The sequence below is a fragment of the Pongo abelii genome, chromosome X, assembly GCF_028885655.2.
Source record: "Pongo abelii isolate AG06213 chromosome X, NHGRI_mPonAbe1-v2.0_pri, whole genome shotgun sequence".
Lineage (NCBI taxonomy): Eukaryota > Metazoa > Chordata > Mammalia > Primates > Hominidae > Pongo > Pongo abelii.
The window spans coordinates 13,719,226-13,738,987 of record NC_072008.2 but is presented as its reverse complement, the minus strand read 5'-3'; the positions used below and the strand labels follow the sequence as shown (position 1 = coordinate 13,738,987).

The 19,762-nt window shown below is 42.0% G+C and overlaps 1 long non-coding RNA gene across 1 annotated transcript; it reads right to left on the bottom strand.

The window, feature by feature from the left end:
* Nucleotides 1-5,041: 5,041 nt before the first annotated feature.
* On the bottom strand, nucleotides 5,042-19,174 carry LOC129052846 (uncharacterized). Its single transcript, XR_008517967.2, has 3 exons — nucleotides 18,750-19,174; nucleotides 16,842-16,989; nucleotides 5,042-5,985 (listed from the first exon to the last, which is right to left on the bottom strand). It is a non-coding gene; the product is annotated as an uncharacterized LOC129052846 (long non-coding RNA).
* Nucleotides 19,175-19,762: the final 588 nt, after the last annotated feature.

Genomic DNA, 19,762 nt, shown 5'->3' with positions numbered 1-19,762 from the left:
AAGCAATTTTATGAAAACTTTAAAAGTACTTCATAAGGCCTCGCAATTTAATATTTGCCTTAGGCTATAATGGTTAGTGCAAGGCAAAAGTCCAGTTATCTTGGCAACTATTTCCTTCAGACATAAGCCCACACAGACATGTCCAAAACCATATGTGCTGCTCCTAAGACTCAGGATAGTGATGCTGAAGTGTTCGTCTTCCAGCCGCGCTGTGATCTTCTATCTAAATACCCAGTGCTCATTTGCAGCTTTCTTTACTTTTTGGTTTAAGAGCTGAGACCGCCATCACCCTCACATAACCAGCTTCTTACCCTCTCACCTCCCCTACCCTCACTCCATCCACAGGAGTATAAATAATCCAAGCTGGTGCTGGATCCTAGTCACAGCTACATCTAGGCTCTGGCTAAACGAAATCCCTGATTAAATTTGATAAATCCCTCACTCTATCTGCCTAAAAGTGGAAAGGGTGAACCCTCACTGGTGGAAGACATTATGTGGACCATTTCTGTTTCATTTATATACTATGTCCCGCATGCAATAAAGTGTTAGACATGCAAAGAGGGAGGAAAAAGTGACTAATAAGAGAAAATAATAGAATTTCATTTGTAATGACTAATTTGGATGTATCTCAGGAATGCAAGGGTAGTTTAACACGAACAGTTCAAAGGGAAAACAACATGCAGTCATAGAAAAAGAGGGAATCCTCCCTAACTCATTTTATGAGGCCAGCATCATCCTGATACCAAAGCCTGGCAGAGACACAACCAAAAAAGAGAATTTTAGACCAATATCCTTGATGAACATTGATGCAAAAATCCTCAATAAAATACTGGCAAACAGAATCCAGCAGCACATCAAAAAGCTTATCCACCATGATCAAGTGGGCTTCATCCCTGGGATGCAAGGCTGGTTCAATATACGCAAATCAATAAATGTAATCCAGCATATAAACAGAACCAAAGACAAAAACCACATGATTATCTCAATAGATGCAGAAAAGGCCTTTGACAAAATTCAACAACGCTTCATGCTAAAAGCTCTCAATAATTAGGTATTGATGGGATGTATCTCAAAATAATAAGAGCTATCTATGACAAACCCACAGCCAATATCATACTGAATGGGCAAAAACTGGAAGCATTCCCTTTGAAAACTGGCACAAGACAGGGATGCCCTCTCTCACCACTTCTATTCAACATAGTGTTGGAAGTTCTGGCCAGGGCAATTAGGCAGGAGAAGGAAATAAAGGGTATTCAATTAGGAAAAGAGGAAGTCAAATTGTCCCTGTTTGCAGACGACATGATGGTATATCTAGAAAACCTTGTCGTCTCAGCCCCAAATCTCCTTAAGCTGACAAGCAACTTCAGCAAAGTCTCAGGATACAAAATCAATGTACAAAAATCACAAGCATTCTTATACACCAACAACAGATAAACAGAGAGCCAAATCATGAGTGAACTCCCATTCACAATTGCTTCAAAGAGAATAAAATACCTAGGAATCCACCTTACAAGGGACGTGAAGGACCTCTTCAAGGAGAACTACAAACCACTGCTCAAGGAAATAAAAGAGGATACAAACAAATGGAAGAACATTCCATGCTCATGGGTAGGAAGAATCAATATCATGAAAATGGCCATACTGCCCAAGGTAATTTATAGATTCAATGCCATCCCCATCAAGCTACCAATGACTTTCTTCACAGAATTGGAAAAAACTACTTTAAAGTTCACATGGATCCAAAAAAGAACCTGCATCGCCAAGTCAATCCTAAGCCAAAAGAACAAAGCTGGAGGCATCACGCTACCTGACTTCAAACTATACTACAAGGCTACAGTAACCAAAACAGCATGGTACTGGTACCAAAACAGAGATATAGATCAATGGAACAGAACAGAGCCCTCAGAAATAATGCTGCATATCTACAACTATCTGACCTTTGACAAACCTGACAAAAACAAGCAATGGGGAAAGGATTCCCTATTTAATAAATGGTGCTGGGAAAACTGGCTAGCCATACGTAGAAAGCTGAAACTGGATCCCTTCCTTACACCTTATACAAAAATCAATTCAAGATGGATTAAAGACTTAAACGTTAGACCTAAAACCATAAAAACCCTAGAAGAAAACCTAGGCATTACCATTCAGGACATAGGCATGGGCAAGGACTTCATGTCTAAAACACCAAAAGCAACAGCAACAAAAGCCAGAATTGACAAATGGGATCTAATTAAACTAAAGAGCTTCTGCACAGCAAAAGAAACTACCATCAGAATGAACAGGCAACCTACAAAATGGGAGAAAATTTTCGCAACCTACTCATCTGACAAAGGGCTAATATCCAGAATCTACAATGAACTCCAACAAATTTACAAGAAAAAACAAACAACCCCATCAAAAAGTGGGTGAAGGACATGAACAGACACTTCTCAAAAGAAGACATTTATGCAGCCAAAAAACACATGAAAAAATGCTCACCATCACTGGCCATCAGAGAAATGCAAATCAAAACCACAATGAGATACCATCTCACACCAGTTAGAATAGCAATCATTAAAAAGTCAGGAAACAACAGGTACTGGAGAGGATGTGGAGAAATAGGAACACTTTTACACTGTTGGTGGGACTGTAAACTAGTTCAACCCTTGTGGAAGTCAGTGTGGCGATTCCTCAGGGATCTAGAACTAGAAATTCCATTCGACCCAGCCATCCCATTACTGGGTATATACCCAAAGGACTATAAATCATGCTGCTATAAAGACACATGCACACGTATGTTTATTGCGGCATTATTCACAATAGCAAAGACTTGGAACCAACCCAAATGTCTAACAATGATAAACCGGATTAAGAAAATGTGGCACATATACACCATGGAATACTATGCAGCCATAAAAAAGGATGAGTTCATGTCCTTTGTAGGGACATGGATGAAATTGGAAATCATCATTCTCAGTAAACTATCGCAAGGACAAAAAACCAAACACCGCATATTCTCACTCATAGGTGGGAATTGAACAATGAGAACACATGGACACAGGAAGGGGAACATCACACTTTGGGGACTGTTGTGGGGTGGGGGGAGGGGGGAGGGATAGCATTGGGAGATATACCTAATGCTAGATGACGAGTTAGTGGGTGCAGCGCACCAGCATGGCACATGTATACTTATGTAACTTACCTGCACATTGCGCACATGTACCATAAAACCTAAAGTATAATAATAAAAAAAAAAAAAAAGAAATTGCCAAAAAAAAAAAAAAACAAAAACAACATGCAGTCAACTCAATAGGTGAAGAAAAAATTCATTCAATTAAATTCAACACCCATTTGTGATAAGTAATCTCTTAGCAAACCAGGAATAGAAGGGACTTCCCTAACCTCATAAGGAATATCTACTAAAAACCTATACCAAACATCATTCTTAATGGTTAAAATCCATTACTTATGCCCTTTAAAATAGAAAAAAAAAAAAGATAAGAATGTCTGCTCCAACCACTCTCTTCAACATTGCATGGGAGGTCCTAGCACACAGCAATAAAAGCAAAAAAGTGTGAGGACTGCAAAGGGAGAAACAAAACTTATTAAACACAGACAATATGATTAGAAAATCTAAATCACACTATAGAAAATCTATCATTGAAAGGGTTTAACAAGGTGGCTAGATAAAAAGTGGTTAACAAAAATAAGTTCCCTTTATATAACCAACAAAACACAGGAAACATCGATTGTTTTTTTTTTTTTTTTTTTTTTTTTTTTAGACAGAGTCTCGCTCTGTCACCCCGGCTGGAGTGCAGTGGTGCAGTCTCAGCTCACTGCAAGCTCCGCCTCCCAGGTTCACGCCATTCTCCTGCCTCAGCCTCCCAAGTAGCTGGGACTACAGGCGCCCACTACCACGCACCGCTAATGTTTTGTATTTTTAGTAGAGATGGGGTTTCACTGTGTTAGCCAGGATGGTCATGATCTCCTGACCTCGTGATCCACCTGCCTTGGCCTCCCAAAGTGCTGGGATTACAGGCGTGAGCCACCGTGCCTGGCCAAAACATTGATTTAAAACTATATTAACTTCAATAACAAAATTATAAAATACTTGGGAATAAATCTAACACAAAAAGAGAAGATCTTCATGGAGAAAATTAGGTGTGGTGCCTGAATGGACTAGAATTGTGCTGTCCAATATGGTAGCCAAGACGCACGTGTGGCTATTTAAATTTCAATGTAAACCAATTAAAATGAGATAGCATTTGGAATTCCATTCCTAAGTCATATTAGCCTCATTTGCACTGCTCTATTTAGGCACATGTTGTTAGTGGCTACCCAACTGATGGAGTAGATATAGAGCGTGTGCATCAGCACAGAAAATTCTATCAGACAGCATTGGACTAGAATATGTCCATCCATCACATATACTTTCAATTAGAATGCAATCATTTATACTACACTACTTATGTCATACCTCTGTATTAGTCTGTTCTTACGCTGCTAATAAAGACATACCTGAGACTTGGTAATTTATAAAGAAAAAGAGATTTAATGAACTCACAGTTCCACATGGCTGGGGAGGCCTCACAATCATGGCAGAAAGCAAAGGAGGAGCGAAGGCACGACTTACGTGGGGGCAGGCAAGAGAGAGTGTGCAGGGGAACTGCCCTTTATACAACCATCAGACCTCCTACGACTTACTCACTGTCATGGGAAAAACCCGCCCCCATGATTCAATTACTCCCCACGACATGTGGGGATTATGGGAGCTACAATTCAAGATGAGATTTACGTGGGGACACAGCCAAACCATATCAACATCCATAATGGAAATGCAGAATAGAAGTTGTAAAGTTTGCTCATCTTCTTTTTCTTTTCTTTTTTCTTTCTTCTTTCTTTTTTTTTTTTTAGATGGAGTCTGACTCTACTGCCCAGGCCAGAGTGCTGTGGCACAATCTCGGCTCACTGCAACCTCCGCCTCCAGGGTTCAAGCGATTCTCCCGCTTCAGCCTCCCGAGTAGCTGGGATTACAGGCGTGCACCACCACGTCTGGTTAATTTTTGTATTTTTAGTAGAGATGGAGTTTCACTATGTTGGCCAGGCTGGTCTTGAACTCCTGACATCAGGTGATCTGCCCACCTCGGCCTCCCAAAGTGCTGGGATTATAAGAGTGAGCCACTGCGCCCAGTCAAGCTTGCTTATCTTCTAAGTTTGTGGGGGATATTTGTCTTTTGTAGGGGATGCGGTTTGGTTAGCATCTGAAGGTCCTTCTGACACTTAAGAAACCAACTATCTTGTGAGTCTTTTCATTATAAAAGTCCCAGTGGAGAGACACTTGCTCTTCCAGTACTCTGACAACAGAAATACCCAGGCACGAGACCCAAGACTAGCCAATCAGATACTCTCTTTGAAGAGCTGAGTCTTGGGCAAGCAACAAAGAGATGCTGGATTAGTTCAGGGTTCATTCTGGCACAGGTAGTGGTAGCCTCTAGTATCTAGTGACCACCATTGGTGCTAGTGTCCAGAATGCCAGTGGCAGTTTCCAGTACCTAACAGTGACAGTATCTTAATCAGGTCATTCACGTTCCGGCCATGGCTGCAGCTCCAGTCTCGTGGATTCCCTTTGGTGCCTGCACACACTCCAAACTCCAGCCTTGCCTCTAAGAGTTACTTAATATCTCCCCGAATAAATTCCTTTTCTAAGTTAGAAGAAGTAGATGTCTTATAGATTATCTAGTCTAAGCTTACTGAGATTCACAATATAAATGCAGGTAAATGGAATTCTATCTCTCTTAAAACTTATTTATCTGTCAGCTTAGGCTAAGTTACGCTGTGGTAAAAAATGACCTCCACAAACCTCAGTGGCTTATAAAAACAAAGATTTATTTCTCACCTTAATGTCCATTATGGGTCAGCTGTGGTTCCCATCCATGTCATCTTCCCTCTGGACCTGATGAACCTGAGCTAATGGATCAGCCTCTGTCTGATATATTGCAGGTATCACTGGTTGAGAGAAAAGAGACCAAAAATAAAACCTCTGCTGGCTCTTGAAGCTACCACACAGAAGTGACATTCATCATCTCCCCTCATATGATGTTCACCAAAGCAAGTCACACATTGTGATGTATAATCTTCCTAAAGAGAGGGACATTGCAAGTCACATGGAAAAGCCTGATCTGAGTGATGTGGTATCCTACAATGGTCCCACCGGGAGGGTCATCAAATATTTGATCAAGAATACAATGTAACACAGCCTGTTATGACTCAGGGCTTTTTTTTTTTTTTATTATACTTTAAGTTCTAGGGTACATGTGCACAACATGCAGGTTTGTTACATATGTATACATGTGCCATGTTGGTGTGCTGCACCCATTAACTCTTCATTTACATTAGATATATCTCCTAATGCTATCGCTCCCCACTCCCCCCACCCCACGACTGACCCTGGTGTATGATGTTCCCCAACCTCTGTCCAAGTGTTCTCATTGTTCAATTCCCACCTATGAGTGAGAACATGCGGTGTTTGGTTTTCTGTCCTTGTGATAGTTGGCTCAGAATGATGGTTTCCAGCTTCATCCATGTCCCTACAAAGGACATGAACTCATCCTTTTTCATGGCTGCATAGTATTCCATGGTGTATATGTGCCACATTTTCTTAATCCAGTCTATCATTGATGGACATTTGGGTTGGTTCCAAGTCTTTGCTATTGTGAATAGTGCTGCAATAAATATACATGTGCATGTGTCTTTATAGCAGTATGATTTATAATCCTTTGGGTATATACCCAGTAATGGGATGGCTGGGTCAAATGGTATTTCTAGTTCTAGATCCTTGAGGAATTGCCACACTGTCTTCCACAATGGTTGAACTAGTTTACAGTCCCACCAACAGTGTAAAAGTGTTCCTATTTCTCCACATCCTCTCCAGTACCTGTTGTTTCCTGACTTTTTAATGATCGCCATTCTAACTGGTGTGAGATGGTATCTCATTGTGCTTTTGATTTGCATTTCTCTGATGGCCAGTGATGATGAGCATTTTTTCATGTGTCTGTTGGCTGCATAAATGTCTTCTTTTGAGACGTGTCTGTTCATATCCTTTGCCCACTTTTTGATGGGATTGTTTGATTTTTTCTTGTAAATTTGTTTAAGTTCTTTGTAGATTCTGGATGTTAGCCCTTTGTCAGATAGGTAGATTGTAAAAATTTTCTCCCATTCTGTAGGTTGCCCGTTCACTCTGATGGTAGTTTCTTTTGCTGTGCAGAAGCTCTTTAGTTTAATGAGATCCCATTTGTCAATTTTGGCTTTTGTTGCCATTGCTTTTGGTGTTTTAGACATGAAGTCCTTGCCCATGCCTATGTCCTGAATGGTATCGCCTAGGTTTTCTTCTAGGGTTTTTATGGTTTTAGGTCTAACATTTAAGCCTTTAATCCATCTTGAATTAATTTTGTGTAAGGTGTAAGGAAGTGATCCAGTTTCAGCTTTCTATATATAGCCAGTTTTCCCAGCACCATTTATTAAATAGGGAATCCTTTCCCCATTGCTTGTTTTTCTCAGGTTTGTCAAAGATCAGATGGTTGTAGGTGTGTGGTATTATTTCTGAGGGCTCTGTTCTGTTCCACTGGTCTATAACTCTGTTTTGGTACCAGTACCGTGCTGTTTTGGTTACTGTAGCCTTGTAGTATAGTTTGAAGTCAGGTAGCGTGATGACTTCAGCTTTGTTCTTTTGGCTTAGGATTGCCTTGGCAATGCAGGCTCTTTTTTGTTTCCATATGAACTTTAAAGTAGTTTTTTCCAATTCTGTGAAGAAAGTCATTGGTAGCTTGATGGGGATGGCATTGAATCTATAAATTACCTTGGGCAGTATGGCCATTTTCGCAATATTGATTCTTCCTATCCACAAGCGTGGAATGTTCTTCCATTTGTTTGTGTCCTCTTTTATTTCGTTGGCAGTGGTTTGTAGTTCTCCTTGAAGAGATCCTTCACATCCCTTGTAAGTTGGATTCCTAGGTATTTTATTCTCTTTGAAGCAATTGTGAATGGGAGTTCACTCATGATTTGGCTCTCTGTTTGTCTGTTATTGGTGTATAGGAATGCTTGTGATTTTTGCACACTGATTTTGTATCCTGAGACTTTGCTGAAGTTGCTTGTCAGCTTAAGGAGGTTTTGGGCTGAGACGATGGGGTTTTCCAAATATAAAATCATGTCATCTGCAAACAGGGACAATTTGACTTCCTCTTTTCCTAATTGAATACCCTTTTTTTCTTTCTCCTGCCTGGTTGCCCGACTCAGGGTTTTGTTATTAATCTGGGAAATTTTAAATTCCATAACATGAATGAAATGAATTTATCTTGAAAAATCTATTTTTCTGGAGATTGGGTTTGAAATATTAGTAATAGTAATATTTGATCCCATTTATTAAGGTTAGATGCAGGGCTTCTAAAGATGACATCAGTGTACAAAACCAAAGCAAGGATAAGGGCATACTGAAATTCCACTGTAATTTTAAGTAAAAATCTATTGTGCAAAATTGCATTAAGCATCTGCCATACCTAGAGTTAAACCTTGGGGCTTTGAGGGATGTAAATCTCACTACTAAGACCTGCATAGGAAATTTGATGGGCAATTAAAGAAAAAAACAAAACAAAACATGTTCACAAATAATATAAGGCAGTGATAAGATAGAGCAGAGATGGAATAAAGGAAGTTCATAGGATGGGCTAAGTATGGAATTCTGTAGCTTACAGATATAATGGAATTGTGTGAGGAACAGATTACTTTTCAACAAGTCATGCAATGCAAACAATTGTATACCACCCCCACACACACGCGCACACACACACACACACACACATATGTATATTTTTTGAGATGGGGTCTCACTCTGTCTCTCAGGCTGGAGTGCAGTGGCACAATCTCAGCTCAATAAGCAATTCTCTGGCCTCAGCCTCTCAAGTAGTTGGGACTACAGGCATGAGCCACCAATGCCCAGCTAATTTTTGTATTTTTAGTAGAGACGGGGTTTCACCATGTTGCTCAGGCTGGTCTTGAACTCTTGAGCTCAAAGCAATCCACCTGCCTTGGCCTCCCAAAGTGCTGGGATTACAGGCATGAGCCACCATGCCCGGCCTACATATTTTATACCACAGGATATGTGTGTTTGGGAGGAGACATACAGGGGAGAAAAAAATTGATCCAACTTCTAAGAATTCCTAAATTTTGTCCTTACTAAACACAATGGCTCTAGTGATGAAATTTCATTAAATTCTTTTTTGCCAAATAAGTTACAAAACTAGGGTAAAATATCCTTGCTTCCTTTTTTTAAAGAAAAAATATCTTGTGACCTTCATCTGTAGATAACAGTGAGTATCTGAATTTCAAAATGTCAAGTTTTGCATGTGGTTAATCAAAAATAATTTTTGACACAAAAGTTGGAAGGAGTATAATTGTGACAGGTAGAAATGTCAAATTATTTATGCAAATTCAGCTAAAGATGTACTTTAAGTAAAGGTCAGTATAGTTTATTTGGTTAGTAAAATATGGTTTACTTCTTGAGTTAAGAAAAAAGAAATGATGTGAAAGAAGCCAGACACAAAAACCTACATATTGTATGGTTCCATTTGCATGAAATGTCCAGGATAAGCAGATCCATAGGGACAGAAAGTAGGTGGCGGTTGGGGGGCTGGGGGCTGGGAAGAGGGTGGAATAGAGAGTGGCTATTAACTGGTACTGGATTCCTTCTTGGGGTAATGATCTGGAATTAGATAATGATGATAATCGCACAACTTTGTGAATATACTAAAAGCCACTGAATTATAACAAAAATAAATGCATATGAACTTTAAAAACTCGTAAGTTACAAATAGTGTTTATGTATATGATTTGGGGAAAATTATTTTCAAAGAGTCACTTCTAGAATTACTAACATATAGCCAAGTACAGTCTGTAATGCATGCTAACAGACAACTAAGTCGACAACCACAAAATCACCAATTTTAATAACCTTTTCAACTATATTCCTTAAGTACTTGCAGGGTCTTCTGGCAAGTAAAACAGTGAACATATAGAATTTTTTTAATCTCCTTTTCTTTCTAACAATGCTATTGAACATTAAAACAGAAAATAACACACAAGAAAGGGAAGGATTATAAGACAATTGAACAATTAGCTTTATAATAGAGTTTGAGCATATATGGCCTAAGACTTTATAGTATATGTGATGTTTACTCAAAGATACTACATACGTGGAGAAGAAAAGCTCCAAAATGTTCTGGGGAAAAAAAATGTTCTCTCTTTTCCAATTGCCCATTCTTTCCACTCTCAAATTGTTTTGCCTGTCATAAACTATAATCACTCCCTCTGAGCTTGTTTTTAATCTTTTTTAAAAATTATTTATTTATTTTTTATTTTTTTTGAGACGGAGTCTCGCTCTGTCGCCCAGGCTGGAGTGCAGTGGCACGATCTCGGCTCACTGCAAGCTCCACCTCCCGGGTTCGCGCCATTCTCCTGCCTCAGCCTCCCGAGTAGCTGGGACTACATACAGGCGCCTGCCACCACGCCTGGCTAATTTTTTGTATTTTTAGTACAGACGGGGTTTCACCGTGTTAGCCAGGATGGTCTCGATCTCCTGACCTCGTGATCCGCCCACCTCGGCCTCCCAAAGAGCTGGGATTACAGGCGTGAGCCACCGCGCCCGGCCTAATCTTTTACCTAAATGTACGTATGTGTTGATCTGTCATATTCCTGGCTCTTCCAAATTTCTTAGGTGCACTCATTCAACAAATATTTCTTGAAGGCACTCTGTGTGCCAGAACTATCCTAGGGGCTGGAGATAAGCTGTGAACCAAAAAGACAAAAATCTCTGACCCCGTGAGCAAGAGCAAGGCATTGTATTTCTTTCTTTCTTTTTCTTTCTTTCTTTTTTTTTTTTTTTTAAGACATGGTCTTGCTCTGTCACCCAGACTGTAGTGCAGTGGCATGGTCTTGGCTCACTGCAACCTCCACCTCCCGGGTTCAAGCCATTCTCCGGGGCCTCGGGCTCCCAAGTAGCTGGGATTACAGGCACACGCCACCATGCTTGGCTAATTTTTGTATTTTTAGTAGAGACTGGGTTTCACCACGTTGGCCAGTCTGGTCTCAAACTCCTGACCTCAAGTGATCCACCCACCTCGGCCTCCAGTGCTGGGATTACAGGTGTGAGCCACCACGCCCAGCCAGGGCATTGTATTTCAATGGTGAATAAGCTCTATTTTAAAAAAATCAGAGGCCAGGCATGGTGGTGGCTCACTTCTGTAATCCCAGCGCTTTGGGAAGCCCAGGCAGGTGAATCACGAGGTCAGGATATGGAGACCAGCCTGGCCAATATGGTGAAACCTCATCTCTACTAAAAATACAAAAAATTAGCTGGGCGTAGTTGCAGGTGCCTGTAATCCCAGCTACTCGGGAGGCTGAGGCAGGAGAATTGCTTGAATCCGGAAGGCAGAGGTTGCAGTGAGCCGAGATCATACCACTGCACTCCAACCCAGGAGACAGAGTGAGACTCCATCTCAAAAAAAAAAAAAAAAAGAAAAAAGAAAAAATCAGAAAGAGTGCTAGGGAATGTAGGAAGAGGCCAGGGAAAGCCTCACTGCCCCAGGTGACATTTGAGCTAGGGCTTGAGAGAGGTAAGTTAAGTCATTAGGAATCTGGGAGGCTGGGTTCAGTTGTTCACGCCTGTAATCCCAACACTTTGGGAGGCCAAGGTGGGAGGATCACTTGAACCCAGGAGTTCAAGACTAGCATGGGCAATATCATTGAGACCTCATCTCTACAAAAACAATGTAAAAATTAGCCGAGCATGATGGCATGTGCCTGTAGTCCCAGCTACTTGGGAGGCTGAGGTGGGAGGATCTCTTGAGCTTGGGAGGCAGAGGTTGCAGTGAGCTGAGATCATGCCACTGCACTAAAGCCTGGGGGACAGAGCTAGACTCTGTCTTTAAAAAAAAAAAAAAAAAAAAGGAATCTGGTGTATGAACATTCCAGGCGGAAGCAATAGCCAGTGCAAAGGCCCTGTGGCAGAGGTGTGCCTGGTATGACCAAAGAGCAGCAAGGAGGCCAGTGTGACTGAATGTAGTCTCCAGCAAGGGGGTAAGTATTAATAGCAGGCAGGGAGCTCAGAAAGGTAACAAGGAGGGGCCAGATTAGTGAAGCTTTAAAGACCACTATAAGAACTTTGTCTTTCTCTTGGAGACAGGCGCCAACAGAGAGTTTTGAGCAGAGAGGTAACCTGATCTGATTTGCATATTCCCCAGGATCACTCTGGCTGTTGTGTTAGAGATGTACTTGGGAGACAAGAGTGGAAGTCAGGCAACCACTTAGCAGGTGGTATCTGTATGACAATTGGTCACCCAGGTGACAGTCAGCCAGGTGAGGATGATGCTGGCTTAGAACAAGACAATGGTAGAGAACATAATATGTGGTCACATTCTGGATATTTTTAAACAGTGTTATTGAGATCTAATTTACATATGATAAAATTCACTTGTTTTAAGTGCACAATTCATTGATTTTTAAACAGATTTACAGAGTTATTCAGCCATTACCACAAGCCAATTTCAGAACATTTCCATTACTCCAATAAGGTCCCTTGTGCCCATCTGTAGTCACTCCTCTTTTCTCCCACCAGCCCCAGGTAACTGCGAATCCACTTTCCATCTCTGTAGATTTGTGTATTCGAGACACTTCACATAAGTGCAGTCATTCAATATGTGGTCTTTTGTGATTGGCTTCTTACATTTAGCAAATGCTTTCAAAGTTCATCTGTGCTACAGCATGTATCATTACTTCACTCCTTTTTATTATGGAATAGTATTTCTTTGAATATCTATACCATATCTTGTTGATCCATTCACCAGTTAATGGACATTTGGGTTGTTTCCACTTTTTGGCTACTATGAATAGTGCTGCTATGGATGCTCACAGATGAGTCTTCGTGTAAATGTATGCGTTCATTTCTCTTGTGTACACACCAAGGTGTAGAATTGCTGGGATGTATGGTAAATTTATGCTTAACTTCTTTTATTTTTATTTTTAACTGAGTCCTATGTTTACTATGATGCTTAACTTCTTAAGAAACTGCCAGGCTGGGCGCAGTGGCTCACGCCTGTAATCCCAGCACTTTGGGAGGCTGAGGCAGGCGGATCACGAGGTCAGGAGATTGAGACCATCCTGGCTAACGTGGTGAAACCCCGTCTCTACTAAAAATACAAAAAAAATTAGCCGGGCGTGGTGGTGGGTGCCTGTAGTCCCAGCTACTCGAGAGGTTGAGGCAGGAGAATGGCATGAACCCAGGAGGTAGAGCTTGCAGTGAGCCGAGATTGCGCCACTGCACTCCAGCCTGGGCGACAGAGCGAGACTCCATCTCAAAAAAAAGAAACTGCCAAACTGTTTCCCAAAGTGGCTGCACCATTTTATATTCCTGCCAGTAATGTACAAAGATTCTAATTTCTCCACATCTTCACCAACACTTGTTATTTTCTGTGTGTGTGTGTGTGCGTGTGTTTTGTTTTGTTGTTTTCTAATTATGGCCATCCAAGTGGGTGTGAAGTGGTTTCTCATGGTGGGTTTCATTTGCATTTCCCTAAGGACTAACCATGTTGAGCATCTTTTCATGTGCACATTGGCCACTCCTGTATCTTCTTTGCTCTTCTTTGGTGAAGCGTCTATTCAAATTTCCTGCCCATTTTTAAGTTGGGCTTCTGGATATATATTTGAAATAGAGCCAATATGATTTGCCAACTGATTGGAAGTATGATATGAAAGAAAGAGAGGAGTTAATGATGACTCTATGTTTCTTTAGCTCAAGATACACAAGGATGGAGTTGCCATTTAGTGGAGAAGGAGGCGCTGGAGAGAAGATTGGAAGCTTGATTTTACACATGTGAAGTTTGAGATGCTCACTAGACATGAAAGTAGAGTTGTCAAGTTGACTGTTAGGTTTCTGGATCTGGAATTCTGAGGGGGAGATGCAAGCCTGAAGATAGACACGGGGGAGGTCCTTAGCATGGAGATGATGCAGGAAGCCATGGAACTAGAGAAGATCACCAAAGGAGTGAATGTAGATAGAAGGGGTCCAAGGATTACATTCCAGGAATTCCGGTTAAAAAGTCAGGAAAGATGAAATGATACTGAAACAGAGTGACCAGTGACAGGGAAAACCAATGAGAGTGTAACCTACTGCAAGCCACATGAAAATGTTTTCAAGAAGGAAGCAAGCATGTCAAACGCTGTAGATAGGATTCAAGGCTGAAAATTGTCCCCTGAATTTAGTGACGTTAGAGGGTGGAGGTCATTGGTGACTGAGACAATCGGAGAGATCCATGTTAGTTTCCATGCTAGGAACTCAGGCATTTCATCCAAAGGTATAAGCAGGAAGGCAGACTTCATAGGGCCAGCTGCTGTGGACAGTTAATATGCAGTTGATTGCTGAGGACTTAGTGAAAAACGTAGATTCGGATTCAGTAGGTCTGGGATGCGGCCCTTGTTTTGGTATTTGCTCCCAGGTGATGCTGATGCCATTGACCCCAGGGCCTCAATATGAAGGGCGAGAGTGAAGGGCTGATTTCGTCTGTGGTTATTACAATTCTTTTCTGAGTATAGCTCTCACTGGGAACGAAAATGTCAACTGTTTGGGGTTGATTCTAGAGGATTTTTTATTTTCCAGGGGTTTAATATCATTGATAGTTCAGCTCAGATCTGTGGCTTGAGAAATGGGGAAGAAACACAAGGACCGATGATTTGGGATCCCCGTTGAGCCCTGTGAGCTGTGTGAAAGCAGGTTTTATGCAGAACTGCAAATGCTAGAGCCCAGGAAACTGCCCTGACAACTTTGAAGGCACTGGGAGACTCACTCTTTATCTGTCAGTGATGTGGCTGGGGCCTCCGGAAAGCCCCCTTTGAGAAAGACTGTCATTACAAGCATGTTTAAATTGGGACTAAGGTTCAGAATGACTCACCGAGATAAATATCCAATAGAGACCCTCTCTCCAATTTCTTCCTTCCATTCATCTGATTTTTTTGGGTAACAGCTTTATTGATATTATTTATACTATACAATTCACTCATTTAAAGTGTATAATTCAGTGATGTTTAGCATGTGCATCCATCACCACCATCAATTTTAGAACATTTTTAGCACCCCCAAAAAGAACCCCCCATGTCCTTTTTGTTTTGAGACAGAGTCTCCCTCTGTCACCCAGGCTGGAGTGCAGTGGCACGATCTCAGCTCACTGCAACATCCGCCTCCCGGGTTCAAGCAATTCTCGTGCCTCAGCCTCCCAGGTAGCTGGGACTACAGGTGCACACCACCACGCCCAGCTAATTTTTGTATTTTTAGTAGAGACAGGGTTTCACCATGTTGATCAGGCTGGTCTCAAACTCCTGACCTCAGATGATCCACCCGCCTCAGCCTCCCAAAGTGCTGGGATTACAGACCTGAGCCACCGCATTCAGCCTCATTTTTAAATGTTCATAAAAATCCACTAAGTCATTTGGATACTTTCTGCTGAGCAATTTGTGAGATTTCACAAAGCTGGGGGACAAAAGCCCATCTGCTGAAAGAAAACAAAACTGAAGGAACAGAAATCCTCAGTCTGAAAAGACAAAGCAAGACGGCCTGGTGGACTCAAAAACACCAACACACAGTCCGTGTAAAATCTTCAAGTCCTTTTCTGCTAGACATGGGTGAACTTTGACTTTTAGCTCTTCCCAACTGACACGCACATGAAGTCACACGCCATGGGGAAGAGCTATGGGGGAAACTGTTGGACAAGTGGCTGGCTGTGCTGTGGTTAGAGAAAAAAAAAAACTGAAACTGGTTTTGCAGCTCTGTCTTCAATCATTCACAGATAGGTGCATTAGGTGGAATCCAGCCAGATGACTCAGGGCCTCACAGGCACCTTGGAAATTTCTGAATTTTTTGTTTCAATCTACAAAGGGGAATTTCGTGAGTTACGACATCACTCTAAAGCTGTAAAAGCAGCTACCTGCATCTATGTTTACCTGCATTTCAAAAGTGAATATGGTATATTCCAAAAATAAAAAGTAAAGAAGTTTTTGAATGGTTGAAGTTTTAACTTGCTTATTAATTGGTTATGTAACTTTACCATGGTTGTTTTAGATTTTTTTTAAAAATTTGCCATTTGAAAAAGATTAATGACTACTTGGAACCTACCCCTATTTGTATCTCATTTACATTTTAAAAGAAAGCAAGAGTATGTCCAACAAATTAATTTTAATTCTATTTTTGACTCTCTGTCCAGGAGGGTATTTACAATAATTTAACAAAGGATTCTAAATAACTATTTTTTCATAATTGATTGTTATTTTCCTAGATCATACAGGCAGAACATGAAGATAGAAAGGCCCTATATTTGGTGGGGTTTGGTGGCTCACATCTGTAATGCCAGCACTTTGGGAGGCTGAAGCAGGTGGATCACATGAGGCCAAGAGTTCAAGACCAGCCTGGGCAACATGGTGAAACCCCGTCTCTACTAAAAAAAATACAAAAAATTAGCCAGGCGTGGTGGTGCATGCCTGTAATCCCAGCTACTTGGAAGGCTGAAGCACGAGAATCACTTGAACCTGGAAGGCAGAGGTTGCAGTGAGCCAAGATCGTGCCACTGAACTCAAGCCTGGGTGACAGAGTGAGACTCTGTCTCAAAAAAAGAAAAGAAAGGCCCTATATTTTATAGGAAATGATACCTGAAACTGCATTTATATATTTATAGTCTTCAAATTCATAAAAATACATAAACATGTAAATATCCCTTAAAAAGCAACATGTTCTTATACTTTCAAATTTCAGTATTTTAAAAATTACTTACTCTTCAGAAAACTGGATAAACCACATGGATGCCACGAGAAGGTGTCAGGAGAGCCAGCAATCCTAGCCAGGCGGTCCCTCCCAATCTCGCCATCACTGGGAGGAGTGCACAGTACTGGGGTAAGGTGGGATCCACACACCACATGCTCCTGTCATTGAAAGAACAAACCTCAATTATAAAATAGCAGGACCTTGCCTGGAATTAATAGGAAGCCTGCTGTTATTTCTAGAAGCAATCTGACATGCAAAACAAACAAACAAAACCTACCCACTTTGTTATGAGTTAGTCCTGACTTTGTCTCTGTGTACCCTTGGGCAAGTAACTTAATCTCTCTCAGCCTTAGTTTCCTCACCTCTAAAATGCTGCGCAGCAGGGTAGTTGTGAAGATTAAAGGAGATGCTATACATAAAGTGCCAAGAATCTAGCAAATATGGTGCTGGAACAGACTTTCCCATTTCCTCTGCCCGGCCATCTTCCTCTCAAGATTTGCCCTAAGGGTCACGGCCTCTATGAAGCTTTCCCTGACCCTCCCACACTGGGTTAGTTGATCCTCTGGGGTCCTCTGCACCCCTTTCCAGTGGGTGTCTCTCTCAGAGCTCCTAAAAGGTAAAATGATTGCTGGCTGCATAGCATGGCGCTTCCCCTACGTTTCATGGAGCTTGAGGCCTGGGACAGTGTTTTAATCATCTCTTTGCCCCCAGCACCTGGAAAAGTGAAAGCAATGTGCAATCATGAACACAGAGCATTTCTGACCATGCATGCTAACATTTGTGGAAATCTTTTTTTTTTTCAGATGGGGTCTGTCTCTGTCACCCATGCTGGAGTGCAGTGGTGCAATCATGGCTCACTGCAGCCTCAATCTCCTGGGCTCAGGTGATCCTTCCACCTCAGCCTCCTGGATAGCTGACACTACAGGCACACACCACCACGCCTGGCTAATTTCTACATTTTTTGTAGAGACAGGGTTCAGACTGATCTCCAACTCCTGGGCTCAAGTGGTCCTCCCACCTTGGCCTCTCAAAGTGTTGGGATTACAGATGTGAGCCACTGCGTCTCGCCGGGAATCCCAGTTTTAAATAATAATGCAAATGGGACTATATGAGGTTGTCATCTGGTCTCCCTTCTGATTGTGGGGCTCTTCTGAAAGCCTAGGTACTTACAGTATCTGAGAGATACAAAAATAACTACTTTAGTAAAATATTTTGCATTTACTGGGAAGTTATAAATGACAAAGCAATCTGACCCAGAAGATGAAGGCCCAGCCCTTGCCAAAGCCGTGGAGCACTGCCAGCTGCAGGCTTCCTGACTGGTATTTAGAATGGTAGTGGCGAATGAAAGGAGCCTCTCATCACAGGAAGTGCTCAGGGAAGAGACAGAGCTCCAATTGTATCCAACTTTTTATCTCAGAAAAGTAACACAGACAAAAGGAGAGTGATGTGGGAAAATCCATCAAGAGTCAAGAGAGCGCTCCTACATTCAGGTAAAACAACTGGTGTTTATGCCCTATGCAGGGACTCCCAGTAACCATGGCAACCAGGGTATAGGATATACTTGTCCAGTGCTGAATTTCTGCATTGTCTATTATTGTTTATTATGGGCCATGGGTAGGGAATTTGGGATTTAGCGTATTTTATGAAACATCCCTTTGCAAAGTTGTCAAGGACTTTGCTGACTATAAGGATTCGAGGAGCCCAGTCTCTGTGTACTCTTGCTTGAAGCCAGTTATGTGACATTTGGACCACTGCCAATGGTCACCTGTTGTCCCTGCATGCATCCTTGCTTCCTTCCCTTCTAATTCAACATGACAGCCAGAGTGATCCTTCCTAAAGGGTGTTAAATCTCATCACCACAAACTCCCCAGCTTCAGTGGCTTCCCGTCATGTTTTAAGAAACCCCCCAAATCCTTACCATGGCCGACCGACAAGAGCCCTCATGATGGCCTCTTTGACTGCATCTCTCATCCTTGTTCCCCTTGCTCACTGTGACTTAGCTGCCATGGACTCTTGCTGGAACTTGAGTGCATCAGGCACTCTCCTGTCTCAGGGCCTTCCATTTGCTGTTTCTGTAAAAGTAATTTTAAATTAAAGAGTCTTGGCCAGGCACGGTAACTCATGGCTGTAATACCAGTACTTTGGGAGGCTGAACACTTTGGGAGGATCGCTTGAGTCCAGGAGTTCGAAAGCAGCCTGGCAACATGACGAAACCCTGTCTCTACAAAAAATACAAAAATTAGCTGGGCATGGTGGCACGTGCCTGCAGTCCCAGCTACTCAAAGGAGTGGGGATGCTGAGGTTGGAGGATTGCTTGAGCCCGGGAGGTTGAGGCTGCAGTGAGCTAAGATGGCGCCACTGCACTCCAGCCTTGATGACAGAGTGAGAACCTGTCTTAAAAAAAAAAAAAGAAAAGAAAAATCTTTACCCTGCAGTCAATTTTAAAGAAAGTCCTTTCCTTTCCTTTTAGGGGAAAGGACATAGGATGTGAAAGAATTACCTATAGGCAGAAAATGTAACGCTGTCTCATTAACCAAAAGAAAAACACACAGATTACTATTTTCCTATCTCAAGTTGCAAAACTCACAAATAAAGATGAAATGAAATGAGGAAGACCATGCAGACTGGTTTTTTTGTTTGTTTGCTTGAGGCGGAGTTTCTCTCGTTGCCCAGGCTGGAGTGCAATGGCGTGATCTTGGCTCACCGCAACCTCTGCCTCCTGGGTTCAAGTGATTCTCCGGCCTCAGTCTCCCGAGTAGCTGGGATTACAGGCACCCGCTATCATGCCCAGCTAATTTTTGTATTTTTAGTAGAGACGGGGTTTCACCATATTGGCCAGGCTGGTCTTGAACTCCTGACCTCAGGCAATCCGCCCGCCTCGGCCTCCCAAAATGCTGGGATTACAAGCATGAGCCATCGCACCCGGCCAGA